This window comes from Chinchilla lanigera, unplaced genomic scaffold (genome assembly GCF_000276665.1).
Source record: "Chinchilla lanigera isolate Chin_1 unplaced genomic scaffold, ChiLan1.0 scaffold00048, whole genome shotgun sequence".
Lineage (NCBI taxonomy): Eukaryota > Metazoa > Chordata > Mammalia > Rodentia > Chinchillidae > Chinchilla > Chinchilla lanigera.
The window spans coordinates 6,079,888-6,089,941 of NW_004955449.1; the positions used below are offsets into that span (position 1 = coordinate 6,079,888).

Sequence of the window (10,054 nt, forward strand, 5' to 3'; positions counted from 1 at the left end):
TGGTGGCATGCGGCTGAGTGGGAACTATTGTGATTCAGGAGTTTGGGACCAGCCTAGATCACACAGAGAGAGGAGACAGGGAGAAGGAGAGAAGAGAGGCAGAGGGGAGTTTGTAGGGGCGGGGAAGAGGGAGAGGGAAAGGGGAGAAAAGGAGAAAAGGAGGAAAGACTGGAGACACAAAGAGAGAGATGGCAGAAGCGGGGACAGACCGGGAAGTGAAGGAGAAAGATGGAGAGGAGAGGAAAAGGAAGCAAATATTTACTGTTTAATTGTTTCATGCAAGTGATTTCTAATTTAGAATATTTAATTGACAAAATTGCATATATTCAAGGTATACACGATATATATCAACCTCCCAGCTCCAGCACCTGAGGGGACTTCAGGACAAAATCAGGCAGGGAGTGCAGGCTGAGAGGGGTGCTGATTCCTAGGTACTGATACTGGTTGGGCCATTCTTTTCTGCAAGTGAAGAACTTTTTCAAATAAAGTCATGCATCACAGAAAGTGGATTCTGGGAAATACCACATCAGTAATTTTGTCATTGCGTAAATATCACAGGGAAATGGCGATGACATCACTGTATGATTTAATGTTACGAAGCCATTTTTACGGATGCTTCTTGTCCTTGACAGAAATGTCTTACGTGGTACATGCCTACAGAGGACAGTGTTATGATCTTGCTCCGTTTAACCTGTGTTTAACTTTTGTCAATGATACATTTATCATGTTTGCTCAAGTTTGCTAAAGGAGGAAGAAATATAAGCCATGGAATTTTTTTTTTTCTTTTTTTTGTACCAGGAATCAAACTCAGCACCTTGCCCTTGCCAGGCAGGCGCTTGTGCCTCTGAGCTATATCCCCGGCCAGCAATGGAATTAATATTATAGTCCACAGCCCCAGCCCCTCCAGTGCCCCCCACTTGGCCCACCTGCAACTACCAAAGGCTGGATGGACACACTCAACTTGTTCTAACACTTTTTTAGGCATGTATGTGAACATAAGAACAACACATGGACTTATGTACATGTGAGATTTTAAAAAATCTCGCTCTCTTATGAGATTCATTGATTTTGAGACTTATTCATAGAGAGACCTAACTGAGTTCCCTTAATGCTAACCTTTTGTTATTTCATTGTAACAAAATGATTATATGAATATTCATGGTAGATGAAAATACAATCTGTTTGCTATTACTGGGCTGCGTTTGGGGAGGTTTTCTCAGGCAAACACCCCAAAGGGAAGTTTGCAGACTTTAGATCCTGGGTGCCCCTCTGGGGCTTTGTCACTGTGTCGTGGGCAACTCCAGAACAAACACCAATTGCATCCTGCTGGACCCCGCCCTGGTCTCTGCCAACTACTGACTCAGTAAGACTCATCATTTTTCCGACAAATGTCAAGGGTGAAATGGTACCTCATTTTTAATTTGGCAAAAAAATTAGAATGCTCATCATGTTTTCCTCGTCAAAAGAATGCCACACACAATTCTTTATGGGAGGAGGACTAACATTTCAGCTAGAAGATGATTACGTATTATATTCTGACATAGCCTAGGAACCTACTCACTTAGAACAGTAATGCTTAGAATCTGAAATTCCTATAAAGTCTTTTGAAAGGAATTATATTACAAAAAATTATAGTCTGCATCACTATAATCTATTAAGAGAAAAGAATTCTAAAAATAGTCTATTCACATTTTTATAGCTTCTGATCATATTCCATTAACACCTATAGGTTTCAGGAGATCTTAAATTGTGAAAAAAAGAGCATTAGTGTATTTCTCAAAAACAGTTTTAAGCACATCTTTAAATTATCAAATACTAATGATGTAAGGGTTACTATATTGGAAATACTTTGCTTGCTGATGCACCCAGATTGATTACGGGAATGCAGCCACTTTGCCTGCTTGTCCCTTCATGGTCCTAATACACAAATAACAATAACTAAAGCAGAGATCTCTTCTGAATTCTCAGGGCTCAGGAGTAATTTCCTGCCTCTGCCTTCACATTGAGGATGCTGGATCACACACACAAAAGAGCTCCAGATGAGGTGGTCACTGGACTCCTCTAGACTTGAGGAAAACAGGCTTCATAAGTAAGTCTTACTTGAATTCTGGCAGAGAGGCTACAGTCCAAAAGCTAATCTCAGAAGCAGAATGCCTTGACTGCACAAACCACACACACACACAGACACACACACAGGTGACCACTGGCCCGAGAGGCTCCTGAGGAGCCCTGGGTGCTAAGCCAAGTTTGCAGTGTGTCCTAGTCAGGTCCACACAGTCTCTCTTGGCCAACAATGCACAGCCCGCGAGGCAGCCTCCCAGCGCCTTGGGGCAGCATATCACTGACCAGCAGTTCATGCCTACAAACGAGGTCCTGGACCGAGGGCCCTTGCTGAGTGTTAAAATGTCTTTTAGGCTAGAAATATGCAAATAGGAAGAGGAAATTTGTTATCCTTCCTGAATCTTTCCTTAGTGCTTAGCCACTGGACAGGCTGACCAGAAGTTATGCTCCTTCTTCCCATAGCTGAGGTCTTTCTTCCTGTTACAAAAAACCAGATTAAATTTATCCATAATCTATGGGTGTGTGCCTGTGTACATGTATGTGTATATGTGTTTGTGTGTGCACAGGTATTTGTCCGAGAGGGTGAAGTTCACAAGGAGAACTGTGGTTACCACATGTCAAGAATTGTGTAAGCAACCTTAAGGGTTTTTTTTTTTTTATTTTAAAGAGGAAAAAAAAAAACAAAATTTCAAAACAAGATAATAGGAGGGTAACAATGGTTAATACACTGCATGTTGCCCTCTTTAAATTAGTTATTCAGAGTACAAGATATTGGCATTTAATTGACCAAACAATATTAGTACAAACCTTTTTTTTTCAATGAACTAAGAGGAATTAGTAGTATAACTATAACCATCTTAACTATCACATATATATATATATATATATATATATATATATATATAGCTTTTCCCTTTCTTCTTTTCTCCATTCCCCCATCCCATTTCTCCTTCTCTTTCAAGTTTCTTCCCATTTTACAATATCTATTATACATTTTGCATCTTATTTATTCTTTCAGCTTCTCACACTAGAGAGAGAATAAGATATTTACACACATGCGTCTGGTTTATTTTATTTATGAATATGGTCTCAAGTAGCATCCATTCACCTATAAAAGTCTCCAGTTTATCCTTCTCTATGGCTGAATACTACTCCATTGTATGAAAAGATCACATCTTTTTTGTTCATTCCTCAGTTGATGGGAATTTGGGTTGTTTCCAAGATTTAGCTATTATAAAGTGTGCTGCTGTAAACATGGGTGCTGCTAAAAACATATATTGCTGTGGTACGATGTTTTTAATTCTTCTGGAAAGATACCCAGAAGGGGAATAGCTGGGTTGAAAGGGAACTCTAATCCGAGTTTTTTGAGGACTCTCCACACTGATTTCCACCTTGGTTGCACCAGTCTGCACTCCCACCAACAGTGGAGAAGGTTCCTTTTTCCTCACAGCCCCTCTAGCATTTGTTATTGATGGACTTCTTGATAATAGCCATCCTTTCTGGTGTGAGATGAAATCTCAGTGTTGTTTTAATTTGCACCCCAAGTGACCAGTGATGTTGAACATGTTTTCATATACTTATTTGCTGTTTGTATTTCTTGATATGAGAAGTGTGTATTCATCTCAGATGCCCACTTTTGGATTGAGTCTTTAAATTTGGGAGGTTTGATTATTTTGAGTTCTTTATATGTTCTCAGTAGTAATCCTTTGTCTGAGGTACAGCTAGCAAACATTTTTTCCCGTACTGTGGGTTGTCTTTTCATTCTGTAGGTGGTTTCTCTTGATGTGCAAAAGCTTTTTAAGAGGATGAGATCCCAGTTGTTGATTCTTTGTGATAGTTCCTGTGTGATTGGGGTTTTATTCATAAAGTCTTTGCCTACTTCAGTGTCTTCAAGAGTTTTACCTATTCTATCTTCCAACAGATTTGATGTTTCTGTTTTAATATTTGGATCTTTGATCCATTTCAAATTTAGTTTAGTGTATGGTGAAAGATATGGGTTCAATTTTGATCTTCAGCATGTACAGGGCCAGTTTTTCCAGCACCGTTTATTAAAGAGGCTCTTTCTTCCAGGGAATGTGTTTGGCACTTTTGTCAAAGGTAAGGTGGCTGAGTATGTCGGGAGTCATTTCTGCATCTTCTAATCTGTTCCATTGATCTTTGGGTCTATTTTTTTGCCACCACCATGCTGTTTTATCTCAGTAGCTTTATAGTATAATTTCAAGTCAGGGATTGTGATGCCCTCTGCCTTGCCTTTGTTGTCCAGAATTGCCTTGCTGTTCTAGATCTCTTCTGGTTCCATATAAATTTTAGGATTATTTTCTCTAATTCTGTGAGATATACTATTGGAATTTTAATCAGAATTGCATTAAATCTGTATAACCCTTTTGGAAGTATGACCATTTTCACTATATTGGTTCTTCCTACCCAAGAGCAAGGGATAGCTTTCCCTTTTTGATATCCACTTCAATCTCCCTTTTCAGAGTACTGTAGCTTTCAGTGTACAGATCTTCTACACCTTTTGTTAGGTTGACTCCTAGGTATTTCATTTTTTGGGTGCTATTGTGAAAGGTGTTGTTTCCCTAATTTCTCTCTCAGTGAGTTTGTTATTCATGTACAGGAAGGTTATTGATATTTGAGGGTTGACTTTGTATCCAGCTACACTACTGAATTTGAGCAACCCTAAATTTTGACCACATCTCCTTGCTAAATTTCAACCACTCCCTAGAATCCTATTCTAAAGTTGAAAGACACAATATTGAAGCACAAGAAAGTAAAGACATTCCAAAGGAGGATGCTCTTTCATCTGCTGGTGGAAGATGGCATCAAAAGCAAGTCTGGGTTAAATCAGGAATGCATGGAGAAAAAAAGATCAACTCACCACATGTTCAGGGCATTCCTAGAAAAACCCTGGAACTTCAAGACCCAAGGCCTATCCTCCAGCGGGTAAGGTGACCTGTAATACCATACATACAGCCAGGGGTTTCCTCTAGGTGCCTTAGACATTGCCAGAAAAGGTAATTTATATAAATGGTCAACAAAAAGACACAAGAGCTCAGTGGAAAAAAGATGTTACATAACAAAAGGTAGCAAATAACATCATGTACTCACTAAAAACTATGACAGCAAGTGCCTTCTTGAGTGGAAAACTGAAGTCACAAAATAGGATAAAGATGCATATTGCATGTTGCAAAAATGTTCCCCACATCTGCACCAATGTAAGAAGAGGTTTTATAAAATATGTACTAAACCCATGATTAACTACGTATCTATGTTTTGTACTTTTAGGTGACCACATAGAGAGGCTGCCTGTGCCTCAACCTTGAGGTCCAGGGGGAGGTGGTGATCATGTGACCAGTACTTTGAGAGAGCCAGGTGCTGCACAGCCACCATGAACAGAGGGCCTGGGGTAGCTGAGCCTGACAGGGCACTAAAGAGGCTGAGACTTGCTCAAGTTATGAAGCCAAGTCTTCTCGGATGCTCTACGCTACACCAGGGAAGAGGACAGACAGGAAAGGACAACAGAACATGCCCCTTAGAGGCATCCAGACCTGGTTTGAAGGGGCCATGAATGACCAGAGGTAGATGACATGGTTGGGCTCCCAGACTACTGCTGACCAGAATCAAATGGACCACCAGGGGCAGATGTGGGTTACCAGACTAATGGGGAACATGGTTACCACTTTCAAATTCCCTCATAGCAAGCTTCAAGAGACACTTACTATATTAGGGCCTCATTGTAAGGAGTAGAGGTAATTTTATGTGCAAGAATAATTAGAAAAAAAGACAAGAAATGCTCAAATGAACCTGATACCAAGAACCATGGGCTCCTAGTGTGGCTGACGCTGTGAAGTGGGTATGATGACCTGGACCAGTCACAACAGCCTGAGTTGATGTTCCACAAATGAATGCTTCTTAGGACAAAGAGAGCTTTTGCATAAGTTTTCTTTGAATAATATTGCAACAAAGTACACTAAAATTGCCCTCTACAAGCTGTCACAACTGAGCACCAATGCATCAACAATGGGCCAGACATGGCACATCAAGTCAAAAAAGCATATGCTTTAGATCCAGCAATCCTCCCCAGGAGTTTACCTGAGGAAGTAACAAGGTGAGCACAAATGCACACTGGGAGATGCTCACCACTGTGTCACTTTGAGAATTTCACCTGAAACGCTCCAAGCTTCAGGATCATTGCAGAGAGAAGGCTTTAACCTTTTCATCTTACTTTCTCCTCTGGCTTCCATCAAGTGAAAAAAAAAAAAAGGATTTTCCTAGAGCTCTGAAAAGATATACATAATACTTTTGTTCCCCTGGTGCTGAGCCCCAACTTCTTGCACTCCTCGCCTCCACTGCTGCCCAGATCCACATACAGCCAAGTCTATGGTGTCTGGAGACCTACAAAGCCCACCAGCCCCCAGGCACTCAACAATTCCCTGGCGGACAAGAGCTACCTGGAGAGGCATGTGGCATCACAAGCAGACACAGCACTGTAGCCCTCTCTGGCCACCTCTGCCAAATCTTATCATGCTCTATTGGGATAATTCTATCACGTTTTATGAAAAGGAAAAGCCCAGACTGCTAGGAGGGAAGACAGCTTTGGGCTAGTAGGGCTTGGCCAATGTGGAAGACATAACAGGAAATGGAGCTACAGATGGCAAAGATGATGAGGGCATGGATTCCTCCCATCTGAGGAAGAAGAGGAAAGTGAAAGAGGAGAGTAAGAGATTGAAACCAGGCTGGTAAGACTTCAAGGACAAGGGGCTGGGGATTTAGCTCAGTGGCACAGAGCCTGCCTGGCAAGCGCAAGGTCGTGAGTTCAATTCCCGGTACCGGAAAAAAACCAAAACCAAAAAAACCAAAAAGACTTCGAGGACAAGGCTAGGAGGTTAAGGCCAGGTGGGTAAGACATGTGGGTAAGTCATGTGGGTAAGACTCAGTGGTCAAGGCCAGGTATGGCCAGTGGACCTCTGGCTATGAGAAGTAATGCCAGTATATTGAGGCTAAGAGATGAAGGCCCGGATCATACTAAATCTAGGTGGGTAAGGCCATATGGATTTGATAAGTTGCTAAGGCCAGTAAGTTAATGTCAGGAGCTTAATACCAAATGGATATGGCAAAGTGGTCAGTCGGGTAAGGCCATCAGGCTAGAGGAACTGGGTTAAAGCCAGTATGATTAAGCCAGGTGACTAAATCCAGGTGGGTTAAGCTGGGAAGTGGGGACCAGGTGAGGTTATGTGGTTAAAGCCAGTTAGACAAGGCTTACTGCTTAAGGCCAGATGGTTAGGTGGATACTGCCTAAAGGTTATGACCTTGGTCAGATTTGGGCCAAGCCTGAGTCCTACTTTTAGCAGTAACAGATCTGAGGACATAGAGTTATTCATCCTCAGCTTCCTCAGCTGCATATGAGATAAAGAATCTTCCGGAGAGCACTGTGAGAAATTCTTAGGTGATCATGTGGCACAGCCATGCCTCATGTTATTACTTCTCTTGGATCATCACTGTCTTGATTTAATAGGACGTTTGAAAAAGATGCACCCCTACTCCAAACAGCACATGTGGGAGAACAGCCACCTCCTCCCTTGCTCAGTGTCAAGGCCAAGGGAGTCTGGCCTCATGTCCTCTGTAGATCATTGGTGCTCTACTTCTTCCCTATGGCTGCCATAGAAGAGCTGGTTTTTGAAGTTACTTGGCTGGTGATTCCTCGTTCACCATTACAGCCAGGGAAAGAAGAGACACAGTGACACACTGAGTAAAATGTGAAGTATCAGAGGTGGAGTGGAGGCAGAAGCAAGCCTGTAGATGTGTAGGAAGCATCTATTCACCCCTGTTGATGAATTCTGCCACCAGGGAAGGCAGCCAAATCATGCCCATCACTGTGCACTCAAACACCCAGGCAGGGTCAGCAGGGATGCCAACTGGTGTGCTTGTGTTTACAAATCACACGTCGTCCCCACTTGCAGAAATCAGTTTCTGATATACATCAACACAGGAACTGTGAGAGGAATGTGAATGGTCTCCTGTACAATGGAAGCCCTGCTGTCTGGCAGGGGCTGCAGCCTCTCCTGCTCCCCTGGACCCACACTTATGAGGTCCAGCTGCATCCTCATCTGCCTGCATGAACTGCCCAGTGGTAGCCTTTCCTCAGCCCTCATGCCCAGATCTGCACTTTCCACCTGCAGGCCAGGTTGTGTCTGATGTTTCTCTGTTCTGCTTGCATGACACAGTGTCATCTCAGGGTATGACATGAGCACAGCAATCTCATGATAACCTAATGTCTAGAAACCCAAAGTCCCAGAGACCACACGGAGCCACCACCATTGGAAGGAAGACTTTGGTCCTGACTCAAGGCCTGTACTTTCAGACACTCCAGCTTGGTCTCGAGCACAGTCCTTGTTTCCTTTCCAGGTAGTGTTTCTTCCTTCTTATTTTGGCCGCATGATTCTCATGGCAGGTGCCCGGAGTTAAGTGGCCAGGCCTTTACCGGAGGTCTAAGGAGGGATGAAGGCATTGGTCTTTCTCTTCAAGGCTCAATTAGTGACGTAAAGTTCAAGGGCAACTGGAAGGCATGGCCACCAGGACATAAAGGCAGGTGTTTAGGAATAAGAGAAGAGAATGACGCACACTCATAGATCAGTGCTAAACTATTGGCAGAAGTTTTAACAACTGTGATTCTAGTTATGGAATTCTAGTCATGCCCCATATAGTGACATTTTGATCAACTATGGGCTGCATATACAATGATGGTTCTATACAATTACATTGCCTAGGGACATTATAGCCATCTTTAGTTTGTGTAAATATACTCTATGATGTTCTCACAACAACAAAATCCTGTAATGACAACTCTCTCAGAAAGTATTTGTCTCTTTAAGCAAAAACATGAATATATATTTGCAAATAAACTTCATGTTGTTCCAAGAAAATCCTTAAAATAAATTTCTCTCGCATATGTTCCTTAAAATTATGTTTCTATCTTGTGTACTCCACAAAGAAGGTAAAATAGAAATGCTGACTTGTAGCCTGGTGTGACAGCACAGCCAGTTCCAGCACTCCAGGAGGGTGAGGCCAGAGGATCAAAAATTCGAGCCCAGATTGGGCAATTTAGTGAGTTAGCAAGGCTCTTTTGCAAAATAAAAAAAAATAAAATTGGGCTGGGATTGTAGTTTAATGCAAGGGCCCTGGATTTAATCCCCAGTGCCAAAAAAAGATGGAAGGAAGGAAAAAAGAAGGAAGGAAGAAGGAAGGAAGAAGGGAGGAAGGAAGGGAGGGAGGGAGGGAAAAGAAAAGTTGGCTAGTATTTAAAAACTTACAGCCTTGACTTGCTAATTCCATTGCCCACACATCCAGAGTTTCTGTGGAGTCTCTATCCTTCAGGCTTCTTCAGTGAGAACCAATCAGGACATGGGAAGCAGTGAGAAGACAAACTCAATACCTATGCTGGCTTTCTCTGCCACATTGTAACAAAAGATCCCCTCCCCCCAGCAAGTACACTTCAGTTTGTTAGTTGCTCAGGTAACAGCTCCTGTTACTGTTGTCTCTTAGAAATGGCTGGTCACTGTGATGCGTAGCTGGTCACTAGGATGCATGTTGTAAGAACCAATCCCCAGTTGACAAGCCATTCTGCCCCTGTACTCCCCGCTTGCTTATCCCATATAAACCCTAGACCACCAGAGATCAGGGCCTGACATTTTGAGGAACAATTGATTCCTAGTCAGTGCCCATCTGACATTAAATAAATTTGCCTCCAAATCCTGGGTGTCATTTCCCTGTTGCTCCTTACCATTGCAACACTGCTGCCTTCTGGGCCTCAACTGCTCTTTGTCAGGGCACTCACTGTCCTTCATTGCGGGTTGTTCAGTAACTTCCCTGGCCTCCTCCCACTAGATGCCTCAAGCATGTAAAATTACTTCCAGAAACCGCAAAATCAACCTCAGCTGGGAGCCACCAGCTTAAGGACATTATTTCTAGGGCCACACTGCTTCTAAAAGAGTGC

The 10,054-nt window shown here is 42.6% G+C and overlaps 1 long non-coding RNA gene across 1 annotated transcript in view; it reads right to left on the reverse strand.

Annotated features, from left to right (window-relative positions):
• Positions 1–9,537, reverse strand: part of LOC102006725 — a 48,617-nt gene extending 39,080 nt beyond the window's left edge. The window contains exon 1 of the long non-coding RNA XR_001235824.1: positions 9,372–9,537. This is a non-coding gene — a long non-coding RNA (uncharacterized LOC102006725). The remainder of the gene's footprint in view (positions 1–9,371) is intronic.
• Positions 9,538–10,054: the final 517 nt, after the last annotated feature.